Source organism: Neopsephotus bourkii, unplaced genomic scaffold (genome assembly GCF_033783945.1).
Source record: "Neopsephotus bourkii isolate Nb327-2 ecotype Australia unplaced genomic scaffold, CSIRO-AGI_Nbou_v1 NB_719, whole genome shotgun sequence".
Taxonomy (NCBI): Eukaryota; Metazoa; Chordata; class Aves; order Psittaciformes; family Psittacidae; genus Neopsephotus; species Neopsephotus bourkii.
This window is the reverse complement of record NW_026901218.1, coordinates 1,911,670-1,934,041: the sequence shown is the minus strand read 5'-3', so window position 1 is coordinate 1,934,041 and position 22,372 is coordinate 1,911,670.

Sequence of the window (22,372 nt, the reverse complement as noted above, 5' to 3'; positions counted from 1 at the left end):
TAAACAGACCAGATAAAGGATGGAGAAAGGGAGAATACATTACCCATTTTACAGATAAGTAACAAAGGTTCAGGGAATGTAAGATTCACTTCTGTGGTCCCACAGGAGGTCTCTGTGTTTGGAACATGCTCACAGGCATGTTCCAAACACAGCCTTCACTCTTTGGTGAGGAGTCTACAAACTGTGAGTTGCAAGGTTGTTAAAGTTCTTTCGTTAAATCACATTTTCTCTTTCAAGCAACTTGCAGCAGAGCTTTTTATGGGGATCTTCTATGACATTCTAACTTATTATCTTCAGACATACCACTGCATACCACTGCAGATTCAGTACCTGTATTTTGAAGGAGCTGGCATTTGGTTTGGTTTTTTTTGTTTGTTTGTTTTGTGCATGATGAAACCCTACCTGAGTTCCTCCAGATGCTTTGTTTTGTTTTCACTAAACTTCACTGTCCCCCTATTGCTAGCCAATGTCTTTGGCTACACTAATACAGTCTTTACTATGTGTGTGGCAGGTAACACCACATAGTAACTTCTTGTGCACAGACTTAATGGCTTCTGGTGCAGGCTGCCTCCATCTGCACTAAATCTGGGATGAAGTGAGAGTGTGAAGATGGATGTTAACTACAGGAGCTCTGTGTCACATGGAAGGAATAAAACTTGTCTCAGTCTGTATTGTGTCTGCACCACGTAACACTGCCCTTTAGTCTATATTAGGGTCTCTCTGCCCAGCAAATGAATTGGGTTTATCCAGAAGTCAAGGGGTTAGGCAAGGAACTTGTATGAATATAGTGGGGACAATTGGGAGGCTTCAGCTTAAAGACACAGGTAAATCAAACAGTGTAGGTAATGATAATTGAGTCTTTCCACTCAGCATAGGGATTACTTTTGGTTAGTCTGGTTGATTCTAGTACATCCTTTTCCCTGAGATCCTCACAGGTGTCTTGTCTTCAGACAAGCACGGAAATTTGTCTGAAGGCATGATTCTTCTTGTATTCCCTTCTCAATTTTCCCCAGCTTCAGAGCATGGTCTGAAAACTACCATTAGGCAGGACAAATTCCCAAGTACTTTAAATAATATGCATCATTAAACATTGTCTAAGTCTCCTTTCTCAATTCCAGAGGCCATGGCTAGCAGGATGGGGCAGGAGCACAGGTAGATCGTAACATGGATGTGGTTCAGAATACAGTTTTAGTTGGGAATGGTGAGAATCAGGCATAAGTAGCAACACATGATACAAAAGACACAAGAACACACTGTGCTGTCCTCAGAGAACAGTTTATGTCTTGGAGGCACGGTTAAGAAAGGGACTAAATTTGCATGTGCGCTTATGATCCTGAGAGTGGGTCAGGGCCTTTCTTACTACGGAAGCAGAGAATAGCAGCCACAAAGAACAAATAAAAAAGTCAGAAATGACTTTTCTTTTCCAAGATTAAGTGTATTCATCGCATCATCACAGGTAGAATTTTTGTGGCTTGGTTTCCTTTGTTTGGTTGCTTTGCACTGATATTAAAGGATGATGGGGGGGGGGGGGAAGAGAGAGAAAGAATGTCTCTTGAGAAACAGAAATGCAAAGGAAAAAACCTTTTGTTTGCAAGTGCATCAGACCTTATAAAAGTATATAATCCATGGATCATTGGCACGATCATCTGTAATGGCTCCAAAAGAGCCATTGTGTTAATGTAGCTGATAAGCATGAGCACTGCCTCTGCATACTAAAATCCTCATGAAAATTTGAACAGCATGCAGATAGCGGGTAAGTGCAGCATGTAGTTGTTTTTAAAAGGGAGAACACTACTGTAAGTTGCATCAAATTGCAGAAGAAAAACAAATATATATAAATATATCCAGCAAAACGTAACTTTAGTAACATCTGATATTTTCTCTCAGATAAAGCAACCGATTTTTGACAAAGGAAATGAAGTAGATCTCATTTATCTGGATTTCATAAAGGTTTTTGATATAATACCTTTTGGGAAATTACTGGTTAAGCAAGAGAAGTTGGGGAATAGTACAAGAAATCTAAAGTAGGCAAGGAAATAGCTAAAGAAGAGATAACAATTTAAAGTGAAACCACTGCAAGGAGAAGAGTTAATGGAGTTCCTCAAAGAGTGATTTAATATTTCATTAATGAGCATGACATAGAAAGAAAACATGTGGCAATGAAATTTCCTGAAAACAGAAAACTGGGAGATTGAATCAATACAGGAGAGGACCAGTATATCCTCTGGGACAACTCAGGTGATCTGATGATCTCAGAAATACAAATAAAATGGGATTTAATACTGCATGCTGCGAAATCAAGGATTCAGAGACATAAAGAAGAATTTTGGCTTCTAGCTGATGGAAATCCACAAAAAGAGATCAAGGAGTCTTCATCAATTCAGGATAAATGTAAGGACCACTGCAAAATAGTGAGAAAGGAAAACAACATCTTAGTATGGATCAAGGGGGTATGAGAAATATTACTGCACTTAGATATTGATGTAAAGACCTGATCTTGAATACGGCAGAGAATCGCAGACTGAAAGAACAGGATTACTAATGTGACTAAGGAAGATACAAAGAATTTGACTTGTTTAGCCACCAAAACTGAGAAAGGTTCTGATTAATGTTTTCAAATACTCCAGAGAGATAAACACCAGACATAAAGGGTAGTAGCTACTGAAATTAAAAGTATTGCTGATAAAGGACAGTTTCACATTGCCTATGCATAGTTTTTAGCTTGAAATTAGAACGATGATTCTGGTCATTGAAGAAGTGACATATTGGAACAACTTCTAATAGGAATAAGTGTCAAACTCCTAGTGGCTTCTAATCCAGTAGGTGAACAATTTGTGAATGGGATGAACAGAAGATAGTGGTGGCAAGCCCACAAGATAGGAATCACCTTTGCATGCCAAAATGTTACCCTATGAAGTAATATATCTTGAATAGTGATCTTAATAACTAACCTATGAGTGAAAAGAGGGATCTTGGCAAGATTATGTGATTCAAACAGACAGTTACTAACTCAGACTTATGTCATACATTGTCTTGCTTTCCATGAGTCTCATTTATGCTGGGACTGAACTTGTGCACTTAAGAACTTTAAAACAAATGTGTAATTCTAAGTAATTTTATTTCATAGAATCATAGAACAGTTTGAGTTGGAAGGAACTTTAGAGATAATCTCATTCTAACGCCCTGCCACAGGCAGGGACACCTTCCACTAGAGCAGGTTGCTCCAAGCCCCTGTGTTCAACCTGGTCTTGAACACTGCCAGGGTTGGGGCAGCCACAGCTTCTCTGGGCACCCTGTGCCAGCACCTCAGCACCCTCACAGAGAATATTTTTTTCCTAAGATCTCATCTCAATCTCCCTTCTGTCAGGTTAAAGCCATTCCCCCTTGTCCTGTCACTACATGCACTTGTAAAAAGTCCCTTTCCATATTTCTTGTTGCCCCTTATGGTATTGAAAGTCTTCAGTAAGGTCTCCCCTGAGGCTTCTCTACGCTGAACCTGGAGAACAGCCATCTTGATTGTTTCCTTTTATAATCTTTGCTGTTTAACTTGTCAGTTTCTAAAAATCTGTAGCTAAATAGTCGGGTTTATTAGGTAAATAGTTTATTTCCAAATAATGTGGGTTGAGGTTTTTTTGAAACTCACCAGCTTTTACTTTTATCCAGCAGTGATTGAGACTGAATGACATTAACCAGAGAGATGGACAGAGACACAGAATTTATAGCCTCAAAAATGATGGCTCTGATGTTGCACTCTGACGTTGCTGTGCATTAAACAACACACTATTTAGTTATATATTTACTGTGGTATTTTGCATTGTAGGGAATAGAGGGAACTTGCTTGAAATTCTCCATTTTTTACCTTTTTCTGCTTCCTGAGATTCATCTCTCTTCAATTCTTTGGTACCTAACCTTTTTTCCATGAGGTCTCAAAGTTGTCTGTCAGATCTTTCTCAGCCAATTTTTTAAGATCCTTTGGTTGCATATGATTTGGACTTTCTGAATCATAAATATTTAAGTTATCTAAATATTCTTTTACCCGCTTTTTGTTAATTCTGCTGCTCAATATTCCCAAGGCTTCATTAATATTTATCTCCCTGAGCTCCATGCTCCCCTCTTATATTAAATACAGGGAAAAAAATGTAGACATTGAGCAGTTCTTTTTCTCTTTGGCCTGTATCACTTGACCTTTCTTTTGATTTAGGATGATCTTTGTTTTCTTTTATCCACATTGTATTTATTTTCTTCATCTATTCTCCCAGGTTATACACTTAACTGGAATTTAGTTTTGCCTTCTCCCTTATTATTTCTTTTGTTCAGTATTACAAATGTAGCTGCTTGTATTTTTAGCTCTCATCTATCATGGGATTTTTCCCTCCTGTTATTTTGTAAATGGATTGTGTTGCCATATTTATGACTAAGGGATATTTCTATGTAGAATTTGTATATTAAATTGTGATTGCCTCATAAAAATATGAAAGTATGTACTTTATGTATTTTTCATATATACAGCTATATTAGAATAATGGCTCTGCAGTTTTGCTTATTTAAAATAACGGAATTTGAAGTAGTAATTTAAGGAGGGTTGTTAGATGCAGGTGTTCCAGTATGAACATTATGTGATTAAATGCTGGCATCACTATAGCCTATGGGAATTTTGCCATCGACTTCAGCTGGGTTAGGATTTTATTCTCATTGTGCATTTACACATGGATTTAAGTCTAAGCCTAGAACTAGACCCACGGATTCAGTAGAAGTCACAACACAATAACATTATTCCTCTGCCTAGGTTTGATGAACTGGGGCAATATATTCTGGGTAAGAAACGTTTTCACGTAGAGAAAGAATTAATGTCAAATTAAGATTTTCCTGTCTTAGAGTTAATGAACAACCTGAGTGAATCCTTCATGTGCCCTTGCTCAAAAATAATACAGAAATACTTATGGGCAGCGTATCCTTTCAACATACCTGATATATTCACATTCTCATTTGTATAAATGTTCTTTGTTCTTTTACAGTGGTCCATCCACAAGGCTCTTCAAAGAATGAAGCAGAAGAATTTAAACAGTATTTTATTAATTATCATTAAGTAACTGAAAAGATCCATAAACTGTGACATTAAAGAACCCTAATTCCAAAACAAAAGGACTCAAGTTTTTATTGTTGATATTCCTTGATACCAGTTGCTATTTTTGGAATTATGGGGCAATGCCTAGGAAAATAAAAAATACTACTGCTAGGCTATGAGTACTATTAGAATATAGGTGTGGGTGTCTCTAAGTAGTTTTTAAACAATGGTTACTCCAGAGAAACAAAACCTGCATCATGTAGATAGTTAGGGTGTCATCTAAATGTAGGGTACAGAGAGGCTCGCAAATTCAACAGCACTCTGCAGAAGATAAGGAGATGGATGCCGATATGTATTTGCAAGTGTGGTTGAAAGCTACGGTGGGGCTGTGGCACATGTCTGTAGGCTTGTCAGTTAAGGCTGGGTCAAGAGCATAGTACATTTTCTTGTATGACTTTAATCTATTAGCTGGGAGTCCTTGACAGGCAACCTGAGTTCTTAAGGAAGTTGTTTTCTCATGTTATGTAATTTGAAGTCTCTCTATAGATATAACAAGAAAGGACTGTACCAAGTTCTTTGTGCTATTTCTTATTGCCAAATCAATAGAACTTTTGAATTTCTTAAAATTTAAGGTTAACATGGAAAAAACAGACACTGTATTAACTGCACTGATGCCAAAGTTTGTTGTAAGTATCATGGGTCCAGCTGTAGCTTTTTTATTGTAAAAGCTATTTTCTTAAATATTCCATTCAGGATCAATAATGATAAATAAAATAAGACCTTCATATAATAAATATATAAAAGGACTATATGCAGACTACATTTCAAAGAGTCCACTTTTACAGGTTATTAACATGGATGGTGATTACTGTATTTTTATCATTCAGTTTCCATCTGGTTTACCTTATGTGCTAGAAAATGCATGTTTGGATAGAGATCTTGAGTATCTGTCTTATTGGCTAAGCTGCTAGAAGTTGTAGTGCCAAAAGAATGAATGTGAAAACTGACATGCTATGAAGGCTGATAAATAGAGATGCAATAGCATGAAAATTATGGTTATGAATAAAAGATTTATCCTCAAACCCATGATTTTTTAATATAGTTTATATCATCATACTATACAATTTCCCACTGTCACTCCTGGCTTGTGAGATTCTTCACAGAAAAGCAACAGATACTTTCAAGTCAGGAATAGGAGCAATTGTTCAACCACTGAAACAGGCAGTTGCATGAGAAATGGTCATAACAATGAGCTGGAGCTACTCATCTGGGATCATTTTGCTTATATTTATCTCTTGCCAGTGTTTGCATTGAATAAAGTATCTTAGCCAGTTTGTAGCATGGAAATAAATACAAAAGTCTAAGGATGTACTGTCTATATCCTTTCCCAACTGTTCATGTGCCAGCAGGACACTTTCCAATTTGTTTGTCTTCTTTTGTAAATATGTAAAAGCCCTTTTTGTACCAAGAATAAAGTAATAGACAGATTATCTAAATATCACATGAAGATCCCTAAATATTTACTATAGGTTTGTTGCAAAATGTCAGTGATATTTAAGTAAATCAACAAATACGGCCATCAGCATTAACAAATAAACACATATGAAAAATTAACTGCATTGCCAGTAGTCCTCCATTGTTGCACAGCTCTGTCTCTGGTGTGGCAATGCATTACTGTGACCTGCAAGGTTTAATAGCAAGTAAATACAATGAGAGCTCAGAGTTTGCTTCTCTCAACCAGACTTTTATATGATAGTCACCGAGCACCATTGAGCACGTGAATGTGACAGCTAAAGGCCCTTATTACACCTGCTGTGGTATCAGAACAGGCTTGCTTCACAGCTTGCTTTTTCTGGTTTTACACTAGTACAACAGTACCAGTAAACTATGCTGGGTAGAGTGAGTTTGAATTTTAAGCCCATCAGCTACTGGAAGTTCTCTGCTCCTGTAAGAGGAGGAAGTGAAACAGAATGATGCCTGGAAGTACTGGGTGTTACTGTGTCCATATCACAGGTTCTTTGTTAGAGTATAATATTTAAAACTGATAAAAAGAACTGTGCTCTGGTTCTGGACCATTGCTTCTTCTCTGCATGTCCAAGTCTCTGGAAAGTGGGATGGCTCATTGTTATGCAGAGGGGAGAACCTGATGAATTCTTATAAAATCGTCCCTTGCAGCCACATATCTTATTGAATATCAAATATGCACCATATTTATTGTGTGTCTGTAAGTGGAATATTTCACCATGATAGCAGTTCTCTGTTATTTAATACTATTGATGTTTGATTACAGAAACAGTATTGACATAAAAGTTAAAATCCTCATTGCATTTGAGCTGTTATGTCCAGCTCATTACTGCACACAGCATGCCTCCTGTTGTGCAAGATGATGGAAATCTCTTTTCTGCATGAAATTCTTCAAGCTTTTCTAAGTCGTGGGTGACCATACCGGATATTTCAGACAATGGTAATTTTCTAAAGTGAGCTGTGATATATACTTTAATGGGCTTCTGCATGTTCTAAGCACAAAACAAATCTAAAAAAACTGAACTTGAAGTTAAGCTAAAAATTCAGGTTAAATTTACCCATCTGACCTTCAGTCAAAGGCTGTGCTGAAGCCAAATAAAAACAATTTCAATTGGCTCCAACTGTTTAATATTATATATAAAACAACCATCTCAGCTACTGCCTGTAAAGGCAAAAATCTAACCTATCATTCTAATCTTGCTTTTGTGTACTTAACCATGGGGAGTTATCACACAGATTGTAGCTATATAAGGAATTTAAGTAAAAAATCCTGTCATAAAAATCAATAGCGATCATTCCAACTTCATTTTAAAACAGCTTCTTTGTAAAATGGAGATTTATGTGTCTTAGTATTCTTCATGTATAATCCTTCATAGCATTCAAAGTAGTATGTCTGCACTTTTTGTAATAGGGAAAATACACAGGGATAGGCCTTATATTTAATGCTAAATATATTAGAATTCAAATGACATCTTATAGAAAAGAGACTGAAACCAAGAGCCATTTATTAAACATCACATACAAATTTTACAGCAGCCATGGCTAGATTTTGCTCCCAGTGGAGATAGATCATAGAAAAGGGTGAAAGTCAGAAAGCAGGTACTAGGAAAAAATACGGGGACTTTCTTTTTCAGCTAAATAAGTTGCTTATGATTTCTTGTCGGTGCCCAAGGGTAGGGCTGCATTCACTTGAACACTGCAGCTTCAAGATAGCCTTTTAACTGAATTTCTACATATCCTACTATGCATCCTGGCTTGTTACCAGCAATAGCGTGGCCAGCAGGGCCAGGGCAGTGATTGTCTCCCTCTACTGGGCACTGGTGAGGCTGCATCTCAAATCCTGTGTTCAGTTCTGGGCCTCTCACATGGGGTGCTGCAGCAGGTCCAGAGAAGGGCAATGGAGCTGGTGAAGGGTCTGAAGAATAAGTCTTATGAGGAAGGGCTGAGGGAACTTGGGGTGTTTAGTCTGGAGAAGAGAAAGCTCAGGGAGGTCCTCATTGCTCTCTACAACTTCCTGACAGGAGGTTGGTAATGAGGTAGGGTCAGTCTCTTCTCTCAAGTAACAAGTGACGGGACCAGAAGAAACATCCTCAAGCTGTGCCATGGGAGGTTTAGGCTGGAGACTGGGAAATACTTCTTTACAGAGAGGGTGGTTGGGCACTGGAACAGGCTGCCCAGTGTAGTGGTAGAATCACCATCCCTTGAAAATCCTGTGTAGATGAGGCCCTCCGTAATGTGGTTTAGTGGTGATCTTGGCAGTGCTGGGATAATGGTTGGACATGATGATCTTAAAGGTCTTTTCCAACCTAATTGATTCTATGATTCTATTCCTGTGCTACCCAGTGCATAGTGTGTTACCAGATCAAACTACATGCTACTTCTCTTTCAAGCAGAGAGTAGCTACCTGTTCGTTTCAGAGAGTGACTAAGGAATGGGTGAGGACTAGAGAATCCTTCCCCATCGTACAGGAATCATAAAATAGATCAGCTACAACAAGCCTTTTCTCCTACTCACTGAGTAGAAATCACAATCTAGGTTAAAATTCTGCTCATGGCTTTTAGCCATTCTCCTCTACCAAATATAATATTCCCCTCTACCAAAAAAAAAAAGAAAAAAAAAAAATTTCCCACCACTTATTTAGGCAAGTACACTACATCGCATTTAAATGGTCCCATGTGGCCTAATGTCTGTGAGACTGGAATTTATCTGAATGCTTTTGTTACTATTCTGTTGGCAATCAGTCTAGGCTTGCTGTCTTGCCAACTGCAGGATCTTAATAGTACTATCTGTTTCTTGAGTAGCATCCTTTTTCTCTGTAGTTCTCTACTTGCTTCTCATGTTAATTTTGCTTTGCTTCAGTTTCCTCTGATAGCTGTGCAGTTTTGCTTTGCACTCTAATCTTTTTATGCAAAACGTATGAAAGCAAAACAATTCAAAAACCTGTGAATTTCTCTACTGAATCATTATGTTCTGGAAGATGAATGACTTCATAATGAATCCAGTCAGAAGGCTTATAAAGGACTGAATCTAAACCTCAAATATCCTGGTCTTCCTCTTGAATTCAGCAATACAGCTTTTGATTAATTTCAGCAGCTTGTATTTTTGGAAGGTTAGTCTCAGTTGGTTCAGCTCACTTGTGGCTAATTTCTAGGGAGAACACAAAGGACACAGCCACAGGATGCTGATGAAGGCAAAAGCAGAGTGCCAGCCTATGGTTAATTACTGTAAATCATCAATAAAACCACATACCTTTAGATCCTCTCTCTCCAAGCAGGAGTAGAGGCACTTTTGCTGGTATCCCAGTTTGAAATCCTCCCCTTTCCCCAAAAGAGTGATTTAGGTGGGAATAATGTGAAAAGAATGTGCTGAGACTGTGACATTGACCATGAATTTTTGTCAGCCCTCGCACGGGGCCATGCTTCTACTTCATTCCCAGATTAATGCCAGATGTGAGAACCATATGTTAGCAGAGAAAACTGCTCATGGTCTCATGTTAATCAGGAAACACCTATGCAAAACTCCATGGGTTTCTTATTGAAAGAAATGTAAAACAGGGTCTTACATGCTTTATTAAAGCTCCCAAGTCTAAACAAGCAGACATATTACCAAAACTATTATCAATATTAAACTATTATTAATATCATTAAAACTAATTAAAATCTCAAACAAATCAAAAGTGGTGTATCTACTGCCCAGGCTCACTCTTCCCTCACAGTAGTGATGCTGTGACACAGATCACAGGGACAGCTTGGCTGACAGGAACAGGAGGACTACTGCTTCCAGTTTTATCTGGTATAGATAGAATGATGCATGACAAGGGAGAGGCTGAGCTATTCTGTGGACTCCTTCATCCCCATCTGCAGCCCCCAAGATGCAACTCTCCTTGCACCTGCTCAGAACAATCTTGAGAAACAGTAGTTTGAAACATTCCCCTTTACCAAAAATTACAGTAATAATATGAGTTCCTGAAGACTTTTAAGGTCAGAATATGCCGTAATAAAAATGACTATGAGACAGTACTTTACTACTGTTCAAAACTCATTACTGGTTTTTCTAGCATCTTTCCATTCTCGACTGCATGTGTGCTCACAGAGAAATGTATGTGCATATATACAGGTTACAAAACCTATAGGCATTATCAAACCCCTCACTACCTTGCAAAAAGAAATCACCAGAGAAACCAAAGGAAAAAGAAATATAAATATATTGGAATATTCATTACCTACTAAATTGGAACATAAATATGAAAACATGAAACATTTAAGCTATCAGGGGTGTGGAGGCTCTCCAGCTTTCTCAGTTCTTTATGGTCTGGTCAAGTCAGACTGGAACTGCATTTTAGTATCTGCTGGCATAGCTGTTTTCACCACAACAGTTTTCAAAAGCACTAAGAATTGTCAAAGGATGAGTTACATGTTTGTAGATACCTTATCATACTGTTCTCAAGGTAAATTTCCATCAGGTAATTTATGCATTCAAAGGACAAGCTCTAAGTTGGGCCAACAGAACTTGATTAAAACAATAACTGATTTAAATCAGGTTTATGTGATTGAGGAAGACATCCTTATATGACATTGTGTCACTGACATATGGAAATGTTATACAAATTACTGACTGAAAGTAAATTTATAGGTATGAGTAGTTCTTCAACATTAGTCCATCAGCAAATTTAAAATACAGTTGAGCAAACCCATCGCTGGTTTTACTACTTCCAGGGAGATGCTTACAAGAGATATTTAGATCATTTTTCTACATAAAACAGAGCTTTAAATCAAGTTGCAGAATTTCCAGGAGGAAAAGATAATTTGATGCTTATCAAGATGAAACCTTCACATATGAAATCTTAAATTTTATCTAAGTTCTGTAAACCCATGAGCCATACTCCTTACACATAGCTTGTGTGTGAAGAAAAGAGCTGCTTGCAAAAGAACAAAGATTGTTACAATGCTTACCTAAGCTCCTTTAAGTACTGCCAGCATCTTGTGACTCTTCTGTTTCCTGTTTCTTCCTCCCTAGTAAAGTACAATACATTATAAGTAATATCTCTGGTACATTTTGAAAACATCTCATTTCTTTTGATAAGCCATGTCATGCCAAGTGCCAAACAAAAGTAATTTTCCATTGATTTTGCAAAACTCTGATGTATGACTTCAGTAGCATCAAGGTATGAATATTCTTTGCATTAATATTCCCATTCATTGCTTAACAACTTTTGAAGATAACATATGGGCTGCCCAACCTTTACTTCATTATTTAATTGTTGTAATATGTGTTTTAGTTGCTGTGGTTCCTCACAAAACTGCCTAGCAGATTTTGAAGGTTAAATGAGTTTTCTGTAGTACATGAGAGCTTCCTTGCTTTATTTTTTGTGATAAAGATCCGGTTCTTTTTATATTAGAATGATTTTGCTTCAGATTTTTGTTGCACTTTTAGTTAAAAAGGAATCATCTACCACTTTTTCAAGCCTTGAAGAAAGAACTAAAAAAGACCTCAGATTGAAACTCTTTAGTATTGTTTTCAGAAGGAGGTAATGAACTGTGGTCGTAAGAGTAAGATAAATACTAAAGTCTTCATGTACAAACCCATTTATTTTTCAGCCTTTGACTGATATTCTAGGTATCACCCTCTAACAGTCTCTGAGGGTATTCATCACATGGTATCTTTAGAACAGGCTCGCTGTCCACTCAGGCAAACAGCATTCTGAGAAAATAGCATGCCCACAGTATAGATACTATATGTATATTATACCATTAGTAAAGTCATTAATAATATGATTAACTGATAGGCTTTCCCTTAAGCTATCAGTAGTGGCCTTTTTTTTATTTTCCTCATTTTTGTAGCATTCTTGGAATTAGGAAACAGCCTTCTGAGATGTGCTTTCTTCCCACAATTGAAGGCTGACATATGTCAGCTCTTCTTTCTGCATACCACTTTTTTTTTTTTTTTTTTTTTTTTACAGTATCAAATTCATCCAGTCCAGATCTTTTGAGGCCGGAGTATGTGACACAAACTGGGAGAAAACTAAACCTTCTACGGCTGTAGGCCAGAGTTCCAAATAAGTAACTTTCATATTTTACAGAATAGGTCAGTTTTTTTCCTGTTTTGTTATCTGCTTTACATGTGAGTTCTATAATAAGCATACACAGAAGAGGCATAAAGTTTACACAGCCACTTTCTTCTTTCATTTATATCCATGGGGATGATTTAAACCACATCATCAATCTGTGTTTTCAGGCAAGGGACATTGTGCAAAGTGACAAAACCTGGGGCTGAAAAAGGTCCTAAATGTTCTCAAAGCTGCAAAACATTTATGAGAAGATTCCTGAATAGCTCACATGCTGCTTTACTTAGTGTAGAGGCTGGGGAGGGGACAAATTTGTGTGATGTTCAGTATCTTTATAAATTTACTGGCTACATGTTCAGCATATCAACTCAAAATAGTATATTCCAGTTTTTTATGTGAAGAAACATGCTCCCAAGGTCTTATCTTTTTTGTTTCCTACAATTCTCAGATTTGACCTGCTTAAGAAATTTAGGCAAGTATTTGAAATAATCAAGAATAGAATGTAAGAAGTTGAAGAAAGGTGAAGGAAACCTAAGTTTGGATACAGATCTTACAACAATTATAACACTTTGTGTCCCTTGTGTAAAGTGAATATATTCAGTTGCCAGAAATATTTGTGTAAAAAATACATTAAAGAACTTCCTTGCTCTAGTTTCAAACAACAAAATTGGCATATTTGAAAGAGAAGTTTCCCAGTATCAGGAGACAAAGACTGGTCTTTGCTCATTCCAAGTACATTGTTAACCATCTAAAGAATTACCTAATTTATTTAGTCTGTACTGATTAACTTCATTCTTGATGGAGACAGCTGCTGTTGCATGTGATGACAAATGAGACTCCATGCTATGCTGCAAAGTTTTCTGACTAAATTGGCTGGTTTCCTACTTGTCTCAATGGCCACAATGAGCAAGTAAAAAAACAGATGAAAGAAAGACCCCAAATGAGTTGGAAAAATACTAACAGTTCCTCAATTTTTTCCTTCATCTTTACCAGCTGAGGGGCTGCTCCTAAAAACTGAATTCAAGTTCTCAAGCTGTGTTGATTTGAAAATTGCTGTTTATATGTCTGTATTTTTTGTACTGCATGCTATGACATACATCTATGAACCTACATCGATTAACCAGTTTCTTTTTTCAAGAAATGAGTGTTGTTTCAATTATTCTTTTGGAATGTTATTTGTAACATGCTGTAATTATACCTTACACATATATTTTGTAGTTTCCCATTGAACTGAGAACTGTGCATTGTGTTCAGAAAAGCCAGTTTGTTGTGTTGCCTGTATTAAGCACACTGGGAAAGCCTGTCCCTTGCACTCAAAATGTAAATTGGACACAGCTAATTGCATCTACTGCTGGTGATCCTGTACAATGAGTGCAGATTTCTGGAGAAAAATGTGCTTATGCTTCTCTTCAAGCTTACATATAAATGTGAGTCCTCCTTCAGCTATGCTTTGTTATTCACAGGGCTAGATTTCATTGCCAGTGCTTACGAGAAACAAAAACATTCTGTACTCATTGATATGAAACTGGAATTTTTTTTTTTTTTTGGTTGAATGTAAAATACTTCTCTTGCTTTCTCTGCAAAATCCATGTACTGAAATCTAAAGTGATGAAACTCCATCCTTAAAGTAAAAGTAATACTATACTCAAGGGAGAGGTACAACACACAATGTAAAGAGAGGCTGCAGCTCTGTGGTCAGCAGCTGCAGCTGCTGAGGTAGAGAAGGGGAAGGTTCATAAAAGGATGTGGTGCTCTTATTGAAAATACAGAATCATTTGTGGATGCCGTGTGGGTGCAGTCATGGGAAATGCACAGGGTGTAAACTCAGCAGACATCTGGTGATGACAAGCTACCAGGGAGGAATTAATGACTGGCTTCACAGAAGGGGCTGTTTTGGTTAGATGCAGTATCATTGTTACTCTGCCAAAAACATGAATACTGTGCTGGTTTTGAGGAAAACAGAAATGACTAATAGCCTTAGAAGAAACAGTCAATTGGCCTTAAAGAAGTAGTTTTTGAGTTAACTAGTGGATAATACATTGTGGCTTGAAGAAAATACTTGGTGAGAGCAAACCTGCATCACAGTAACAATGAAGTAGCCATGAAAGTGAAACAGTATTAATGCAAAAAACTGTATTAATGCTCCTTAAAATGGTGGTAATCCAGCACAGTGTATGCTCTGGATTCCTCTAAATAAAATCAACAAAAGACAGCTTTAGGATTGAATACAAAAAAAAAGAAAACAACTAAAACTTGTTACAGAAGTCCTGTGATGCTGTGTGTTTTTTTTGATGGCTATGCACTAAGGTTTCTCTTCTCACAGATGTTTGAGGATTGTGAATAGTATCATTTCCCACAGAAAGAAAGAAACACAGTACCTAGCAGAAACGGACCGTAAGAGGAATCATCTTGTTAAATGAAGGATGACAAAATTGCAAGATTTGAATCTACTAATACCATTGTTACTTCTTCAGGACTACTGTGTTCCTGATTCTTGGATACACAACAAACATAAAGGCAAAAAGGCAGAAGAAAGTTTGTTTGAAGTACATGCTATGTAATGTCACAGTTGTAGGACCTGTGATTTAAGATAAAAATAGTTTCACAGTGGAAACCACAATATTCACTGAAAAATAAACTACAATTCCCATGTATCACAGAGCCAGACAGACTCTCATGTATCACTATGCAGCTTTTATAAGGACTTAGTGAAACTGTGAGGTTGGCAAAGAAAAGATATTAAGGGCTCCTGTTCCTGCTAAGTATTAGAGGGAGGAAAAGGGGAAAAAAAAAAAAAAAGTACTATAAAGGTATAAGTATAAAGCAGCTCAGTATAAAGCAACAAAGTGAACAGCCCCATTGAACAAACAAGCAGAAGTGAGCTAAAGAATATTTTCCTGGGATCTCTACCCAGGTTTTCTTTAAAAGGAGATTTAATGCTCAGCTGAATGTTAGAAGCAGATTAACTAGAAACACACTTCACTTTTGCTTATGTATTGCATTTGTTTTTCTCTGTTAATAACAGAATATTAAGTCTATTTTTTGGTAAGCAAAGGCTTCTGCTTTAGCAGCAGCCCACCTCTTCATGTGTTTTTTACACACTTTAGTAGCTGCAAGTATTTATGTAACACATAATCTCTGGTTACAGACAGCAGTTGCAAGATTAGAACTGGAGAATTATGACTAGAGCTATCCTAAGATATTAGGATTTGCAGTTTGTTTTCAACACCGCTGAATAACATTAAGGGTGGGGTTTTTTTGTTGTTGGTTTTAAAACTTTCTGACATATTTAAGCAGATTTTCTGATGTTCTGCTTTACTTAAGTCTCAGTCCTTTCAGCATGTTGTTTTCACAGTATCACAAGCCTGTACCTAGGACAACAAAACAATCTTAAATGTTTATTATCTTTGTTAGCAGACCTCAAAAGAGAGAATGTTTTTGAATACTATTTTAAAATGCTGAGTAAACAAGGGACAACACACATAAAAGGATAAATGACCATATTTTCATCCGGGTGAGATGAAAACATCTCACACAAGTACCCTTTGATTTGAATGGAGTTCCATCTGCAAGTGGCAATGAAAGTGTCTATACAGAAGTCTGATTGTCTTTGCTTTTGCTAGTGTAAAAAGCATGTCATAACGGAAAAGTAAGATCATTACAGGGTGTGATGTCTAGAAAAATCACGTAACTTAAAGGCAGCAAGGTGATGCAGATGAAGCTGTTGAAGAGACAGGTTTCACTGTCTTCAAATTAGGTCAATCTGCAGAAACAGTTGCTGCTATTTGTGTGCTATATTACTATATATATATACACACATATACACATACATACATATATATATATAAAAACTTAGTTGAGTAACAGCAACCAGACAGGTAGGAAAACTACCAAATCAGTTCATGGTAATGAAGTCAACACATAACTATAATGGCATTAAAGACATTGGGACTTTATGCTAGAATTTCAGGAAGTACAAAACAATCTTTAGAGAGTCAAAATTGACTATACAGAAATCAGCATTTGCAATGCATGGTAGTTTGAGTGAAAGGTCTGTCTGCCTTTCAGGGTGCAACTGCAGAAGATAATCAGTAAGAAATATACAAAAGTGACACTGTGATAGCAAAATACTTCACTTGTACCAGATACGGGAATTGTACATACTCTATTTGCTTTCGTAAACAGAATGAGCACTCAGTATGTTTCTCAGGATCAAGTTGGATATAGGGAGAGCTGCCAGTACTGGATTATCAATTGTATAATCCTGGAAGACACGTGTATGCACTGCCAAAGGGACACATCCGGAGCAGCTTCACAGGCAACTGACACAAGGGAGCTGTCACTGTGCACCGTCACAAAGGGCTGGCAAAATGTGGAACAGCAGGGGAATCAATGCTGTCACTTCAGCATGGAGTGATTTTGGAGGGATTAGGCAGGGGACTGCTGTAAAAGCACAGATACCAAGGTATTATCCATGGCAGTGGCATCCTGGCTTTTGTTGGCATTAAGTAATAATGACACTTAGTACCACATTCATAGGTTGGTTACAACATCTTCAATGTGAGAGTACAGGACAAGCTATGCTGTTTGCATTATTGGTCACTATTTGTAGCAGTGTTCATTAATACCTCAATTAGAGGAGTGCCTTGCATTAATTGTCGATGGTATGGCTCCAGCAAATACATCAAAACTGTCTTCCACTTGTTATACTCATTTCCCTTAGAATAAAAAATAAAATTCAAGGTATGGGCTTGAGCCCAGCATATCCGATTGCTTGAAGCCCTGTCATTTGTCTATGGTGGATATACACAGAAGTAGTTCTATAAGAGAACATTCTTAAACACCAGACTGGCAATGAACTCTCTTACAAACCAAAGGCCCCCTAAAAACCTGCCTTTCTACTCTAAGACCTTGTCTTCACTTAAATAAAGTCAAACGGAACTAAATCAAGCTACTAACCATGCTTTTTCCCTTTAGGAATAAGGTGGAGGGAGAAATACCTGATGGCAGAAGCTCATCACAGTGTGCATTGCTCAGGAAGGTGCCCACTCCTTCATGGGGCTGTGTTTGATTCCAGAACTAGACCAACAGTCTGTGTGTGTCTGGCACAGATGTGCCAGACAATTCAACAGGTACATTACCTGCACTGAGGCAGGGAGTGATAACGTCAGTCACTGCATAGAAACTAAAAATCAAAACATGAAAGGAAAATTGGTGGTATTGCTGCAACTCTGACTCCAGTGAAGGGCAAAAAGAGGTACCTTGGGCAACAGCACAAAATCGGGTTATGCTCTGTGATGCTACTCTCCCTATTTACAACAGCGTGGCCTACTTGTAACGCTGATCCAAGGGTGGCAGCTACACAACTTGTGGGACGTTTTCCTGTCGATTAACCTTGTGCATAGTTGAACCCAGGCACTGCTCTAAAAGCACCTCAGCAGAGCCCCAAGTACTCTCCTCACCTCATCAGCTGAGCCTTGTCTCTTAAAGGCTGTGACCCGAGACGGGCTGAAGGGCAGTTTTACGCACGAAAGACAAGAGCGACCGACACCTTCCCCGCTGAAAGCCGGGGTAGATGAGCGGGTCGGCCACACGCTCCTGCGACACGCCTCCTCAACAGGAGGGCATAAGTACGGACCGCCCCGCCGCCATTGCTTAAGGGCCAAGCCATCCTCCTTGCCCTCTCTGCTGTGGCTGCCGCAGCACATCCCTTTCCGCTGGTGCGACGCATGCGTGTTAGGAGAGGGAGTGTAAGTCTCCATTTTGTGTTACTTTCCGTCCTCCTTTTCTTTCCCGCTTTCCAGCGAGGGGGCGGAGGCGGTTGCGGAGCAGAGCAAAGCAGAGCGGGGCGGGACGGGACGTGGTGTGTTTCCGTCCGTCTTACTTCAGACGGAAAGCACTTGCCGTGCTCTCCTGGATAGTGCTGGCTCCGCCTTGCCGTGCTTTTCCTTCTGCTGGGTGTTGAAAAGCTGTTCTAGGAGCACTACACGCTGATCCACGTGTTTAATTCACTGGGGTCCCTTGGCCACCTCCCTTCGCTCTGGGTTGCGTTTAACTGTGTGGGAAGCGGCACGCTGCGTGTCAGCGGTGGTGTTTTTCCGACCCTTCCACACAGCGTTACCGTGCACACCTCGGTGATGCATGGGAAAGGTGGGGAGCCCGCTTCCCGCACAGAGATGCGGTGCCTTAAAGCAAATTAATTCACATTCGTGGGCCAGCAAAACGAAAGTAGTCATTGGAAGGAGCTGCCTGTATTAGTATCACAGAGACTCCAGCCGATGTCTTGTATTGAAATCTGCATGTAAGGTAGTAACACTTAAAATCACTTCAGGCGCTTTATACACTTCGTCCAAGTGGTTGATTTGGTGCCCTTATTTCCTAAAGGATTTTAGCTGGACCTGGGTAAAGTGGGGGACAGCCCCATACACGTGTAGTTGCATGTTTCTAACGATAGCATGTGTCCGAGGAGCAGATTAATTCTGTAGGTTCGTAGTCACTTAAGAAATGAGTAAAATCAAGACAGAGATCTGAAAAAGTGTTCATGTTATTGTTTCTAGGCTAGAACTGAAAACGGGAGCTCGGGTGTCCAGGTGAAAGCTGTTTCGAGATTAAAGGCAGCTGAGGGTTTAACATTATTTTGATGGGGATTAATGTAATTAAAAGTTAAAACATTCTTAAAAAGAGGGAAATGAGAAGTTCAGTTCAAAGAATAATTGCGCAGAACATGTAATCTGTAAGCAGTTTTCTGAGTAATTAATTGCTCAATGTTGGTGATTCAAATAAGACATTCCAGAGCATGTGCTAAGATCTTGGCTGCTTAGTTTGAAATTGAATCCCTGAAATGTGTAATGGAAAAATGGCATTAAATACTTTGCCTTTTTCCTCAGGCCAAGATATCTCTTATCTCCAATAAATAGTAGGCCCCCTGATTTCATAACCTGCTTTCATATTTCCCTTCAAATGCATTTTTAGATGCTCCGAGTAGTATTAAATCTTTGAATGACAGCAGAGGAACCGCTCCTGTCTTTTAAAAGTTGCATTTAATGGGCTGAAAAGAAATTTTGTGCACACACTCTGCTTTTTTCTGTTTCGCATAGTACAGTGTGTGCTGCTGCAAGCTGGATTTAGTTCACTTGTCAGTTCTGCCACTTAAGATGGAACCTGTAGCTGTATTTCTTTCAGTTTATGTTTTTTTTCCATTGTCAAGATGTTTGGGCAGAAACACTGCTAGTTGCAGTCAATGTGAGCGGTTCTGTTTCTGTTTATTTAATTAAATCCCTTCAAAATACACCGTTTATAATAATGCTGATTTAATTGGTATTATGGACTTGAGAAAATTTAGAAGAATTAAGGCAGCAGTATGTGAAAGCTGTGGAGTCCACTTGGTTTTGTTTGTTTTAGTTGAGTCTATTTTTCTTTATATGTTTGTGTTCAGTGTGTTATAATTTTACGTTAATTGTGGTTTCTGTCTGAGTCTCTGAGTGCAATGAGAAGATTTCATTAAACTGAGGCTGTAGTAATAATGAAATATTTTGGTTTGTCAGCTTTTGAGTTGTAGGTTTTCAGTTTCCATTGACTACTACTAAGTTGATATTTTTACATCCTGGGGCTATAGGAAGATACAGAGATGATATTGGAAACAAAGCCTTGGGTCAACTCATAACTGAGTGTTGAGCACAGGATTACCCACTTGCCTTGCATATTCCAACTTTGTATGTATTTCATAGGATTTGCCTTCTTGTAGTTAGTGTGTAATCCTCTCATACTCATTTTGTCATCTGTCACAGGAATACTTTGTGAATTTGCAGTAAATAGAATTACTCAATTTTATACAAGTAATTCTTTCTTCTCCGTTGTCTGCAGCTTTGTCAATTACGTTTATTTACATAAGTTCATGTACAACTGTCAATTTCAGCAAAAGGTAAAAATATAGCTACTTTTCAACCTTGTCAACTGATTTGTGAATAGGATATAGTTAATGTGTATATAAACGGCTTCAGGCAACTTAGTAATGTTTACTACAGAGGCCCAGGTCTTTGAAGTTTGCAAGAAAATGGTTGTCGACTTCTATAGCTCAAATTCTAATACTGGAATGATTTGAAATTCAGGTTGGTGGTACATAGGCAGCATTTTATTTTCATGCATTGAGATTGGTTTTAAATGGAACTTAGGTTCACCAGCATCATCCATATTTTCTCCTTATTTTCTGTCTAATAATAGCTTAAATGTCTTGTTTGCCTTCCTATAGTTTCTTTGCACTTACATTTAAGTTATTCTTCCAGGGCTAAATGTTTTTGTCACTCTATTTCCATAAGCTGTAGGGGAAGAGAAGCTTTCAAGGAGGTCTTAATAAATTATGTTCATTCTTCTTGTCTTTCTCTGCTACACCAGTAATTTATCAAATCAAACCATCAGACGTGTTTGGCACAATGTGTTCTTTATTCATCCTTGCAGTTTATAACTCGTGTTTTCTGAGTGGAGTGTTAAAATGTGTGTGTAATTGGATTTTTACATTTTTTTATAAAAGTAAGGCCTAACCAGATCTGAATTTTGTTTATTTGGCGATAAAATGCCTGCTGGCATCCCTAGGGTGGTTGAGTCTGCATGAGGGAAATATGATTGTTCCTGAAGCTACAGGGTAATTCTGAATATTATCATACTCAGTGACAGTACATGAAGCCCTTCACATCTGAGTGTTTTTAAGTTTGAGTAGAGTTATATTGTTACAGAATATCATAGAATCATAGAATAGTTTGGGTTGGAAAGGGCCTTAAGATCATCAAGTTCCAACCCCCCCGCCATGGGCAGGGACACCTTGCTCTAAACCATATCACCCAAGGCCTCGTCCAGCCTGGCCTTGTACAATGCCAGGGATGGAGCATTCACAACCTCCTTGGGCAACCTATTCCGGTGTCTCAGCACCCTAACAGGAAAGAATTTCCTCCTTATATCCAATCTAAACTTCCCCTGTTTAAGTTTTAACCCATTACCCCTTGTCCTGTCACTACAGTCCCTAATGAAGAGTCCCTCCCCAGCATCCCTATAGTCCCCCTTCAGATCCTGGAAGCCTGCTATGAGGACTCCACACAATAAAACAGGGTTATATGAAAGGTAGCTTCATAATTTTCAGCATTTAGGAAGATTTACTAATAAAAATGAAACTTCTGTTAGTTGACCTTGATTCCCATGTGTGGTTGTATCTGAGCTGGATCTAGTCCTGTTTCTGACTAACCCATTGCTTGCTATGTTGATACAGTCTTTTTGGTGAGTATGCAGTTAAGATTTGCTTGTTCTCTCAAAAGCCAGCGATTCAGCTGTTGAAAGATCATGTGCAGCAGTCCTTGATTAAGCTTAATCCCCCCTTCCCCTCACTTAAACTTCAAGACAGTGTTATTTGTATTCCTTCAAGGAGTAGATTGTAGAGTTCTGTTTAAAAAGAATAGTGCTTAGCAATTGAGTAGACTGTGAGAAGGAATCCTATACTATAAAAGGTCCCAGAATGGGAGTTCAACGGAGTGTGATCCCTCAGGGAGATATATCAGAGTGGGAGGGCTGAGATTGCCTTCAGAGCAAGGTACATGGATAGGTTTCGGGGTTACAGAGTGAAAAAAGAGAATGAGTTTGAGTGCACTGACTTTGTTATCATGAAAAATACCATCCACCTTGAAAAGTTGATACTGTTGACATAAAAAATCCTGTGGCTAGACAGCACAATGTAT